The 12,813-nt window shown below is 49.6% G+C and overlaps 1 long non-coding RNA gene across 1 annotated transcript in view; it reads right to left on the bottom strand.

The window, feature by feature from the left end:
• LOC146355302 (uncharacterized) overlaps positions 1-11,228 on the bottom strand; it is a 30,641-nt gene extending 19,413 nt beyond the window's left edge. The window contains exon 1 of the long non-coding RNA XR_014787144.1: positions 10,731-11,228. This is a non-coding gene — a long non-coding RNA (uncharacterized LOC146355302). The remainder of the gene's footprint in view (positions 1-10,730) is intronic.
• Positions 11,229-12,813: the final 1,585 nt, after the last annotated feature.

Here is a 12,813-nt window from a genome sequence, read left to right as displayed (position 1 = left end):
GATGACAGTAAGTATCGGTAAGGGAGTGGGGAGAAATCTGGTCTTTCCTAAAATTCTTCTTACAGCACATTTCCCTTTTTTTCTGCCTTTTTTAACTAGAGGTAGCAGCAAGACATGAGATCACAACCAATGTCAGGGCAAAGCAAGAAGTGGAAAACATTTAACGGCTTGTCAGTGTAAAATGTCAAGGGTGCTGGAAAGTTAAAGCTTTCTCATCGCAAGGACGCCATGGCGCGCGTGCTCTCTCTCTTGCTTGTAAAATCCAGTGGTTCACATTTGGTCTGCTCCAAAGAAATGCAAAATAAGCCACTCTCATTTGACAAACATTGTGTTGGCCAGGTGAAATTAGGCTTTTGGATTACTTAGCATTTTCTGTTTGTTCATAATTACATAGCTCTCTCGGGGTGCTTCCAGACAGAGCACTCATCGTGCTAATAATCAGAAGGCACTGTGCAACTATTCCATCTTTTCTTTCTTAAAGGAGTATGTGCAGTAAGAAAAAAAGACTGCAGTAGTAGTGGAAAAACGGGAGGGTTATAAATGGAAGACAATGATGCTTGGACACTCTCCCGCCCATAACGTTCCATAATGAGGCATGGTGATGATGCAATATAAATGCCTTGTCTGGAAGCATCCTCAGACAACTATGGCGCAATAAAACTGTATACATCCAGAGGACAATTCTATCTTCCAGATTTGAAAGTTAGCCTGATATACTCACCACTGTGTGGTGTGTGTGTGTGGGTGGCCCGGGGGGCGGGGGATATTAGGATATGAATATCAGGATATATGAAAGACATGATAATACAGAAATCTGCCTAGCTGGGGATGTAGATGGAAAACAGTCCATTAAAAGAATGGAACGGAAATGGAATTTTGTGCAAAAGCCTCAAAATTATAGAGGGACATTTACTAGAAAACTGTGCAGTAGAAGAACAAGCTGAATTCTGTTTCATAACTAATGAGCAATGACAGTAAGATTAGCATTTCTCCATGCCTTCCCCATGAATCATGAAAAAGCTTAGCATGCAGGCAGGGGAGCTGAGCTAACCTATCTCAAACCAGTTGCCTTGGTTACATTGGGTCCTTGCAAAATCATGCAGAATAAATAAGTATTTGAATCGTGGGGTTTATTCTGTGGGCACAGTGTAGGCATTCTAGGAACAGAATTTGGATGCAATGCAGAAGCAACACTTAAGTCCTGGCCAAATACCAGACCTAAATGATCTGTACCAATGAGAGTGTTGCATCATTCATCAGCACTTATTTGCTGACGGTGCAGGATATAATTTTTTTTTAATGTAATAAACAAGTTCATCTATCTGTTATTCCTCTAAAATACTGAAACTCTTAACTTTCTGGTTTGCTTTCAGATAAATGCCTCTATATTACTCTGGCCATTCTCCTTGTCATTCTGGTTGTGTTTGCTGTCATTTACTTACTACGAAAGTGCTTCAAGTCTGCCACAAAAGTAGAGTCTGAACTATTTATAAATGACTGACGTCATCAGCAACGGAAGGTGTAGTCTATTAAATGGAAAAGATGGTGGAGATGTCCAATGAGGATGTTTCTATTGCTTTTTGCAGACTAACTTTTTTATTAAATAAAAAAGTATTTTGTTTATCTTTTTTTCTTTTAAAAATTATTTTAAAAATATCTTTTAATATAAACTCATCACATAAAAATATAAATGTAATGCACACTCACAGAAAATAATCAAATTTCAGCTTTGGAATTTAAAGATATTCTATGACGCCAACATATTCAGTAAACTAAATCCCTCCAAAAGGGTCTCCCGCGGGCATGTATTCAGGAACACCTCTATTCACACATGCAAAGAAGGGAGACCAAATTTCAATGGAACGGTCCCTTTTGCTAAGTCCTCGAAGAAGTCTGCTATGATGCATCAAATGCTCTGGCAGAGCTATTTGCCAAACCTTCATTAGCCAACCTTCGAAGTAAAACCTGCACTTGACTTCCAGTGCTGAGTAATTTCGAAACAGGCCACTGCTAACAGGCAGTTTAACAAAACCTTATAGATTATTTTTCTAACAACAGTGTCATAAATGGATAATAAAGCAAGAAGTGGGTCAGGGCGAACAGGTTGAGATAGAATGTCTGAGATTATTCCAACACTCGGAGACCCGAACACATAGACCCTGGAGCATTCCTACCACATGTGCATCCAAGCCAGGTCCCAGCTGGGTCCCACTCCCAGCCTATTGCTGGAAGAGCCTGAGAGGCTGCAGCAGCAGCTACTCTCCCCTGAAGCTCTTTCCCCATGGAACAGGAAGGAAGAGTGGCACATTCACCATCTGGTTTCGGGGAAGGATGGGAGCACATGGGACAGGCTAAGTTGCTTCCTGGGGACACTGACCCTGAGCCAGATCGTCAATCTCAGCAAGCCCAGACAGTTGTAGAGCAGCAACCCAGCATGCATGGGCCCTGCAGTGGCAGACACGACACGCCCGAGAACATGCTGGCCAACAGCAGAGGGTAAAGGGCACTTTGGACTGAGTCACTTATTTTGGTCACTTAGGCGCAGGGTGTGGGCAAGCCAGCACTATTAGGATTGAAAGTTAGGCGGCCGGGAAAAGGGGGGGGGGGCTACTGTGGCCTGAAAACCATGCTCTCCAACCTGCGCAGCCTGTAATCTGCAGCAAGCAGGTCTTGGTTCATAAACCAAATTTGGCATCTGTCCTGCAGAGAAGTAGGTACTGCGTCTCAAAAACTTGAACTACCATTGTGTTAAGACTTCGGATTGCGGTGGGGGGCATTGAACGAAGAGGGAGGTACAGGCAGAGAGATTGAGCAAACAGAAATAAATGTTTCTGAGCGTGTGAACGGTGGTTGCAATTTAAGACCCACCCGCTCCGCCCTGCCACACAAACACAGAACACAGCATCCCAGTCATCACAACAGGTCTAAGCACACCTTTGCATCTAAGGCAGCGGATCTGCCGGCGCTGGTGGGTGGTCCTAAGCTTTAAGCGAGCGACTACGCTTCCCCTAGTACCACAGGCATCCATGGCTCCAGAAATGAAAGTGAACCATCACAAATACCCCTAATTGATACCCTGCACACCAAAGAAATGCCTAGGGCACAGCAATGTTGCATTTTGCTGCCTACAACCATCCTGAAAACACACCTGCCACAGCATCTCTGGATTAATCTTTGTTAAGGTACAAACAGAAAGGGAAGAAGTGAAGCGTTAAGCAATGGAGGAAAGAAGATGGGGGTGGGGGTTAGTGTGGTGGGAGAAAGCGAGTTACTGAGCACCGGCCCCTTTTCCATTCTGATCTTCTTGTTCCATCCAAGCCTCTGCCAAAGAATATGGTTGGTGACGACTGCTCTGCAGGTGTTGGTGAGGTGCTGGGTCTGCTTCCTCCAGCTCTCCCAGTGGTGCAGAGGGGTGCTCTGCAGGGCCTTCTTCTATGCCACGGTGTGGGGTGACCAATGGATCCACTATAGGCCCCACTGGAAAGACAGGTGGGCGAGGTGCATATTCATGCAGAGGAGGAGGACCAGAAGGGGAAGGGAGCGGAAGAAACTGCTGTGGTGGCACGTAGGGATGCGGCGTGCACCGAGCTTGACCTTGGTGGCCTTGCACTGCTGCTTGCAAGTCTGCTGCCAAGCTTCTAAGCACATCCATCACTTGTCAGTGGCAACAGTTCCCTCCCTCACTGCCTGATCAAAGACGAGGTCTGAGACTGCCATGCCTTTGCGCACTGATCTGCGGATGCTCTTAGCTATTGTCGGAGTTGACAAGAAGCCAACAGACACTCACTGGCCCTTCTTCTGTATTCCTTCTCTCTCATTTCCTCGAAAAGATTATATGTGCGCTCCCCTGCCGTTTCAGTGGTTGCTGACCAAGCCTCTTGCAAGTTGCACCCGGTTGGTTTTACGCTTCTTATGGAGTCACACTGCCTGTTGAGCGTTGGTTAGTGGTGGCTCTGTCTCTGCCGGTTCTTCCCTTGGGGGGTTTCTTCTTGACAACGGAAGGAGAAGCCAATCGTGGCTTACCCAGATTTTTCAAGGAGCCGGCTTTGCTCCGCGCAGGGCTCCATAAGCAAGCGTATCGCACCAGTAAAAGTCACTTCACAGAACATACTTCTGTGTGTGTGTGTGGGGGGGGGTGTTTGTGGAGTGAGCGTCATCTGATGGGCAGGGGCTGCTCAACCCACAAGAGAGGCTCCCCCCTCCAGGCTCTCCCCCCCACCTTTCACCTTCCACAAAATCCCAGGAAGTTTCCTCCTGTTTCGTTACATAAATCACTCTCCGTCTCTCTCTGTCTTTGTCTTCCCCTGCCCCCCAGCATTATTTTCTCCATTCAAGAACAATCACTAAAGGAACACAGTGTTCTCTCTGCCCTGATCTGCCCATGCTGTGATCGATTGAAGCTTCAAAGCATCAACACTAAGGCTTCTAAATGTGTTATTTCAATTCATGGGAATCTAGTAACTTTGGGAATGTGCACTTCAGGGCCAAGCCTCATGAACCACAATTGGAGTTACTTCTGAGTAGACACACATATTTTTGTGCTGGGAAGGACGGGAAACCAGCCCCTTTTCTAACCCAATGCTGTGTAGGATCCAGTGATCGACAGTGGATCTTACTTCTGAATGGCAGTAAACTAAACAACAGAGAATCGCAGCTCTGGCAAAGCACTTTACAGCCTTTAGGGAATTAGTGGTTTAAAATCTGCTATTTCAGTTGAGGGGGATCTCTGTAAATGCTGGTCTGCGCATTCATGGGACAAGCCTCACTAAGCACAATGGGAGTTACTTCTGAGTATACACTAATTGCTTTGTGCTGGGAATCACAAGGATGGGAAACATCCTTTGACTGGGGTCACAGTGAAAGGCACACCCCTTTGGTGGCCAAAACATGGAAGCAATTCAGCCTCATCGACAATGCGGACTTCAAGAGGTAGATTGCCCTTGTGCTGCCCTACTACAAGCTGCCATGTCGCACCACCCTGAGCAGGCGGGTGGTGCCCTCCCAGTACCAGACATGCAAGGAGAAAGTGCTCGCAGACGGTGCACTTCACCTTGGATAGTTGGTCCAGTGAGGGCAGAGCGCACGCTTACTTGTCCCTGATGGCTCACTGGTGGGCAGCCACTGGGACAGTAGAGGCCACACTTCTGGGGCTGGGAAGGATGGGTTTTGCTGGGCCATCCTTCATGCACAAGTCATGGACCAGTCTCACATGGAAGGAGAGAATATGGAGGCCATGAGCCGCATGGTGGAGGGCTGGCTGGCCGGGCACCAGCTCACCCGCAGTTACATGGTCCCAGATGGGGGAGCCAACACGATGAAGGCTGTGCATGAGGATGGATTTGACAGCATTCGCTACATTGTGCATATCTTCAAGCTGACATTAAGGGATGCCCTTGGACTGGGCAGCACCAAGGTGTATCCCACCCCCTGTCTGGCATCTGTAATCTGTAATGAGGGCGGCAGTGATGGTGATGATGGTGGCGGAGAAAGTGGCAGCGGCGATGACAGTGGCAGAGGAGGCAGCAAGGTAAGGGGGTTTGTGCGGGGGTGTCCGGGGGGACCCAAAGCGGGGTTCAACATCCAAATCCCGCTTCAGGTTCAGGGCTGAGTCGGGTCAGGGCCCTCCCAAAGCTGCCCCAGGAGAATCGGACTCGCCTCCAAAGCCACAAAGCGGCTTCTGAGTCAGATCGGGCGCTTCCTGCACAGCCCTACTTTTTGGTCCCACCTTTCGGTTTGTCCTTTGGTTTTGGGGAGTTCTTTGCTCCTGACTTCTGGCTTGGCTCCTTATGGAGAGTCATTCTATAGTCAACATCGATGGGAGGTTCAGAATAGGGCTGTGCATGGACCTCCCACTTTGTTTCGCATGCTCAATTGGACGTTCTGAAGAAGCCCGGCTTCACTTTGGAACACAGCAATCCACTTTGCTTCAGATTCGGATCCGAAGCGAGACTCAGATATCCAAATTATTCAGATTTGATGTTTTCCCCTTGACTTGCATGGGAAAACAGAAAGAGCCATAACCTTTTCAGTTTTCTTGATAGATACATGTAATTTGGGGACCTGGTGGGGGTGATCCTACCTGCCAAATTTCAGATGGTTTGGCCCATTCGTTTTTGTGCTAGACACAGATAAAATGTGCTGTTCGCAGAAACTCCAACTGAAGGTCATAAAGCGATGATCAGAGCAGTCAGGTGTTTGAGCGGTGATTAGGAGGAGGTCACTATCCCTAATCTCTGCTGTACATTTCTCTGAAGTGCAAACAACCCCTCCCCCTAGTAATACTTTCCTATTTAGCTTCACAGTGGATGACCACAGGCTCTCTTTGGCTGAATGGAATACACATTACCTGAGAAAACAGGCTGGCAGGCAATATGGCTCATTCAAGCTGCCAAACTCCAGACAGTTTTGCCCAGTAGTTTTTGTGCTGAGCACGATGTGCTGTTCTCAGAAACTCAAACCAAAGGTAATAAACTAAAGGCATCAGATAAGTTAGGAGTTTAAGAGGTGATTAGGAGGAGGTCGCTATCCCTAATCTCTGCTGTTGTTGTTCAGTCGTTCAGTCGTGTCCGACTCTTCGTGACCCCATGGACCATAGCACGCCAGGCCTTCCTGTCCTGCTCTCTCTCCTGGAGTGTGCTTAAGTTCATATTCATTGCATCGGTGTGATGCTATCTAGCCATCTCATCCTCTGCCGTCCCCTTCTCCTTTTGCCTTCAGTCTTTCCCAGCACCAGGGTCTTTTCCAGAGAGTTTTCTCCTTGCATTAGGTGGCCAAAATATTTGAGCTTCAGCTTCAGTGTCTGTCCTTCCAATGAGCACTCAGGGTTGATTTCCTTTAGGAGTGACTCTGCTGTAGGTTGTGCCAAATAAAAATAATATAACCCCTCTCCCCTGGTACTACAGCTTCACACTGGATGACCTCAGGCTGTCTTGGGCAGAATGAGAAAATAGGCTGGCAAGCAGGCTGGCAGAGGAGGCGGAGAGACAGCCATGGGCAAGGGCGCTGGCACATGGCTGGTGGAGAGATATTCATTGAAGACCCTGAGTTTGGAGTTGAACTGGGCCGGAGACAAACAAAACAAGCCCACTAATGGCGCTTGCTAAGTGAAATGCAGAAGACTGAGTTTTGAGTTGAACTGGACCAGAGACAAACAAAACAAGCCCGCTAAGAGGCTTAAATAAAATAATAATAATAATAATAATAATAATAATAATAAATGTAATGCCATGCCTGACTCAAATAAGAACAAGAAGCCAGTCAAAATAAAGACCTGCTCACTCACCCGAGGGCTTGAGGGTGGGGTATCCCCGCAGGGGCAGGTTGACTTTGAGGAAGTCCAGCTGTTCCACTAAGTCAGCGTCCAAGGAGTGGAGGGTGTCACCACGTCGCCCACCATGGAGAACACTCTCTCGCTTGGGATGCTGGTCCGCGGATAGCTAAATCTTTCCCTGGCCACATTGCAGACATTGCACCGTCATCCTGGAGGTCGGGTTGGGTGCCTCTCCCCACAACCACTGCTTGCAGTGCCTTGGCCCAGAACTCCTGGCCTGTGGTCCTGCTGGGAGTGATATTGGGGAAGGGATGGTGCCCTGTCTCCCTGCCTCCTCCTCCTCTGGCACCTGCCCCAGCCTCTTTGCCCATGCCCCCCTCACTTGCCCCACCAGTATTTCCTGCCACCCCATCCGGGAGTTCTCCCCACAAAGGCCATCTTCCAGGCAGTGATCGCACATAGTGGCCAACATGTACGTTCTCTCCCGGCATAGGGGCTCTACCCACTGTACTAGGCCATCCCTCAGCCTTTTCACCACTTCCCACATGTGGAAGTTGCCATTTTAAAAAGGGTGACTCCCTGCAAGAAGAGTTGGCGCCCATGTCCAGGCCTCAGGAGTTGGTGGCAGCAGCGGCGGCAGCGGAGGTGGCGAGGGCGGCGGCAATGATGGCAGTGGTGGTGGCGATGATGGCGGTAGCGAGGACGGCGGCGGCGAGGTCGGAGATGGTGGCGGCTCAGGTAAGGACCTGGCGTGCTTGGGCCGGGGGCGCCGAACCTCCAAACCACACTGAGTGCTTCAGAGAGCCCTCGACCCACTTTGGGTCGCTTCATGCCCCCTCCGCTTTGCCTCGGAAGGGGCTCAAAGTGACCCGAAGCAGCTCGCTTCGACTCGGGGTTTGGGCCTTGGGCCAAAGCAGTGCACAGCCCTACTGAAAAGCATGACAAAAGCTGGGACCAAAGAGCATGTCAGGATTAAAGGACAAACCAAAAGCCGGAACCAGAAAGCACACTGAATGTCTGGACTGAACCTCACTTAGCGCGTTTCCTGGCTGAACATTTCACACTGGGTCTCCCCAGTTCTAGTCAGAAACTCTAACCACTACACTATCTTGATTCTTGCTTTAAATAACAACACTGATTTTAAAGGCAGTTGGAAGCAGAGAGGCTAAACAAAATGGGGCGGGGGGAGGACAGCTTCAAGATGACAGTATGTGGATACCAACTGATTTGCGTTGGAGCTATAGAGGTGGTAGAAAGCTTCTCTTATGTACATGTAGTCATGATGGCCTGTGTTTGGTAGGCTCTGAAATTATCTAAAGTAATGGTAGGGTTGAAATGAGTTAACTTTAGAACAGCAGGGGGGGAAAGAAGTAGTCACAATCTAGCGTCAAAAGCCATTGCCCTTTTCAGAATCTGCCACCCACAAAAACCAGCCCTTTGGCAATCATCCACTTCAGTTCCTACCTCGCTGGGCAGGCCGGCGTGGATCTAGTTCCTCTGCCTCCTTTCATTCCCTTCCTCCCTATCTGCCTGCTTTCATTAGAACAATTTCTCTTGTTCTCTCTACCGGAGGCAGACAGGAGGAACTTCCAGCGCCGCAGCTGGTCAGGCCTGTTCAGTTTCCCTTGCCCTTCTCACTCCCAAACTGGCAGTTGCACATTCAGTCCTGGCCTGTACATGCAGCAGAATGCAGAGGGAAGGGGGCAGAGTCCTGAAGTGGTAGAATGGACTAGAGCGGTGCGCAAAGGGCCTCTCAAAATTCTCCAGCCTATTCGTGGGCCAAGAAATGGCGGGGGGTAGGGCAATTTCACTAAATTTCTCCTAGGGGAGGAGAGATTCTCCAACAGTTCCTCACAGAATGGGCTGACTGTTGGCAGGGGTTGCAGCACAGCTTCTTTCTTTTGTCCTCAGAGTTTTTGGTTTATTGCACTGCTTCTGCAGGTAGCAACAGCATCAACTGTGCTGAGGCTTCCACTTTTCTGAGGCAGAATTTTGCATTTCTTCTGGCGGGATTTTTGAGCTTCCCTGATCGCTGCAAGGTGGCCAAGGGTGCTGTGTGTGTTTTCTCTCTCTATCACTCATCTTTCCATTGCTCTGTAGCCTCCCAGGACATCTGCACTTTCTGAACTGGAAAAAATTGCCTCATGATGGCTCTGACTGAAGGGGAGGAAGCTGAGGAGGCTACAGGCTGCCACAGAGATTACTGTACAGTGACATTACTCATGCACACCCCTCAGCCACCTCGTAAGGAAGGCAAGCAGAAGAACCTCAAACCCAGCCCATGACAATTTCTCCAAAATTACTCTTCCTTTGAATTTCTTTTCAAAAGCCATTTCTTTTCTATCAAATTGAATGAGAATGGTTGAAAAAATGTGGGGGAAATTTTTGGCACAGCACCACAAGGTGCTGCGGTGTGCTGTTCTACAGCGGTAGTATGGTCGGTACTGCTTTGCTTTTTGTAGGCCCCCCCCCCCGTGTTTTTTCCTTCCTACTGTCCACAGCTCAGATGCAAGATCCGAACACCGCCCGTTTCAGCGAAAAGCGGCGGGAAAGGCTAGAAGCCCGCCAGCCCTTCAGCCCGTGATGAGTGACGAAGGCAGGGCGCGGCACCGCGTCCATTCTCCTCTCTAGCGGCGCATGGACCACGCAGTGATCGTGCAGCACCCTCGTGGCAGGAAGAAGAAAGTGGCTGACTCTTGGCCTCACGCCACGTTCTCCTGCACGGAGCTGTTTCGTTCTTAACAAACACATCGCTTTTTCAGGCTTTCACGTCCCCTGAGGCCTTGCTTGCCTTCTGTGTCCTCCGAAGCCTAAAATGACGTTCACCCTCCAGTACTGAGGATGCGAATCCAGCTGAAACAAGAACGCGCCGCCTTTGGGTTTAAATCGCGTCTCAACGGCCATTTGGGGGAAATGGCGTCAGAACATCGCCCAGGGGAGGGGAGGGGAGGGGAGGGAATGCCGCCCTGCCAAGCCTTCCAGGCCACGGCGCTCCCACCCCACCGGGAAGGCGCCCTGCTCCAGTCGCCCTTCTGCGGCCGAACCGGCGGCACGCAAAACGGCAGCAGTGTTTCTCGCCGGCAGGACAGCGCGCCTCGACGCACAGGGTCGGCAGCTGCGCTGTGCGCAAAGTGCTTTGCGCGCACACAGCTTTCGCGAAGGAGACGCGAGTCGGCGCCAAGTCGGAGGAGCGAGTTCTGTCTCAGCTCCGCCGCCCGACCGAAGCACGCAGGACCCCCAAAGACCTTAATTCAGGGCGAAAGGCATATTTTGCCGGAGAACCCGAAATCGGGGAGAGCTCCCTGGCGCCGCCTAACCCGGCCACAACTCGCCCTCGCCGGCGAGAGTCTCGAAATTCACGTCTCCTCGCCGGCGGTGTCAGCTAGCCAGCAAGACCTCGGTCCTCTCGCAGCCCTTACCAGGCCCTTTCTTCCTGTTTCACGCCCCCCCCATAACGTACCTCTAGAGCATATATCACGTCCTCTTCATGCACATGTAAGATCGGAGCGGCAAAGCCAAATGCTTCAGACGCAGCGTTTTAGGGTCACGAGAGCCGGACACGACTGCACAACAAAATGGCGCCAGCGCGAAGGGAGACTGCTTGCTCCACGCAAGGCCAGCTGGAGCATGAGCGGAGACGCTTTTTTCCCGCAGCTGCAAGAACAGCCAGAGTCCACCTACCCGTCAGAGTCTCTCCCCCAAAGAAGAAGAAGATAGGAGCAAGGGGAATATACTTACCCTGCTCCCTGGCAGGCGCGGCAGAGCGGGACAGATCCGTCCCGGCGCTATACTCTTGCCCAACACAAGGCGGCGCGAGCGGGTCCCTCAACCTCTGTCTCGCTCCCGCAAAAGGAAAAGAATGATTCCGCCAAGATGCTCTTAAAAATCCGATAGTGAAACGAGGATCTGTTTTCATTGCTGACCTTTTCGCCCTGTGCTGTTTAAAAACAAAAAGCGGGCGGGCGGGGAGAGGAAGAAGTAGTCCAAAGCTCCAGTTGCTTAGAAGAGAGATAAATACAGCAAATAATTTTGTGGCACTTAGGTAAACAGTTTCATTAGTAGTACATTTGTTAGTCTTTATGGTGCCACAAGACTCTCTGTTGTTTTTGTTACAGCAAACTAACAAGGTTACTCTTCTGGAAAAGATTTAGGCTACAATCCTCAATATAGTTACAGGGAGAAAGCCCCATTGAATTTCGTGGGATTTACTTCTGAGTCAAAGTTCTCAGGGCTGCGCTGGAATTGTGGCAGAAGCTTTCATCAGCTAGAATACAGAAATCAGTTTGTCAACACACACACACACACACACACACACACACACACGGTTCCCCCCTTTGTCACAAAAGTCAGTTACATTTCTACAGGAATGCCTATCCTGGAATCCCTCATCCCAAACCCTCGAGCCCTGGAAAAACCCCCCCCCTTTTTTTAAAAGTATTTGGTCCTGCAAGATGTGAAGAAAAATAACAGGTCTTTCTTTCAGCGCTGAGAAACATCAAGCAGCCTACACAGAAATCGAAAATGAAGAGGAATGGCTCCCTTGCCGAAGGGCATGAATTCCGGGCCCCAGGAGCGTTCTTATTAGTCATCAGAAACAACAGACTCATTGAGGCAATCTCTTCTTTATTACACTTAGCCAGGGCACAATCCTATGCATGTTTAGACACAGGAAAAAGGCCTACAGCGCCCGGCCTCTGGCTGGGGCATGCTGGGAGCTGAGGGACTTCTTCCTGCTTAAACATGCATAGGATTGTGCCCTTACACACGTTCCGGTCAGAGCAGACGCAACGAGTTCTTCCGCATCCCCTTTCTGTAGTCTGTGCTGCCCTTTGCCCAACCACCTCTCCACCGTTGCCTGAGCTCACGCAAATAGCCTAGTTAATATCATGAGCAATATTCGTGATCATCATGGGTTTTAACCTGTAATGTGGACTTCGGTTTTGTGTGTTTATAAAAAGAGATGGTCACATTTCTGTGAAGGCTGCAGGGTTAAATTATAGTGTTTCTTGTGCTGTGTCCAAGGGTGAAATCCAATGCAACTCTGACATAGAGTAGACCCATTGAAATGAATGGGGCTAAAGTTACTCGCGACTAACTTAAGGTCCGCTCATTTCAGTGGGTCTACTCTGTGTGGGACACCTACTCCACCTGCCAAACAAGTAAGTGGCAGCAATGAGGAGGAAGAGGAGGAACAGCAGGTGGTGACAGTGGTGGGAGAGGGCCCATTGAGGATCTCTTGCCCAAGAGTCCTCAAAAACCTGGAGCTGGCTGGCATTGATTCCAGCCCTGCACGACACCGACATCCCGTGGAAACTTGCTGCAACAAACTCACCTTCTGCTGCTAAACCAAAAGAGAACGAAACAGTGGAATGCTGACCCCAGTGGGAGATTGCAATATTGGTTTGTTTGGGACCTGTAGCCCACTCTATACTATCTCGAAAAGTTGGAGCAGACACCAATTCAAAGCTCAACCTAGAATTCTGACAAGCATTTTTGAGGGGGGCAGACAACTGAAATGGTAAAACTTGTATTAAAACATATTT

This window comes from Heloderma suspectum, chromosome 2 (assembly GCF_057233095.1).
Source record: "Heloderma suspectum isolate Gila_16-S chromosome 2, 16-S_ref, whole genome shotgun sequence".
NCBI classification, from domain to species: Eukaryota; Metazoa; Chordata; class Lepidosauria; order Squamata; family Helodermatidae; genus Heloderma; species Heloderma suspectum.
Note: the sequence above shows the minus strand (reverse complement) of the source record. Positions and strands in the feature narration are given on the sequence as shown.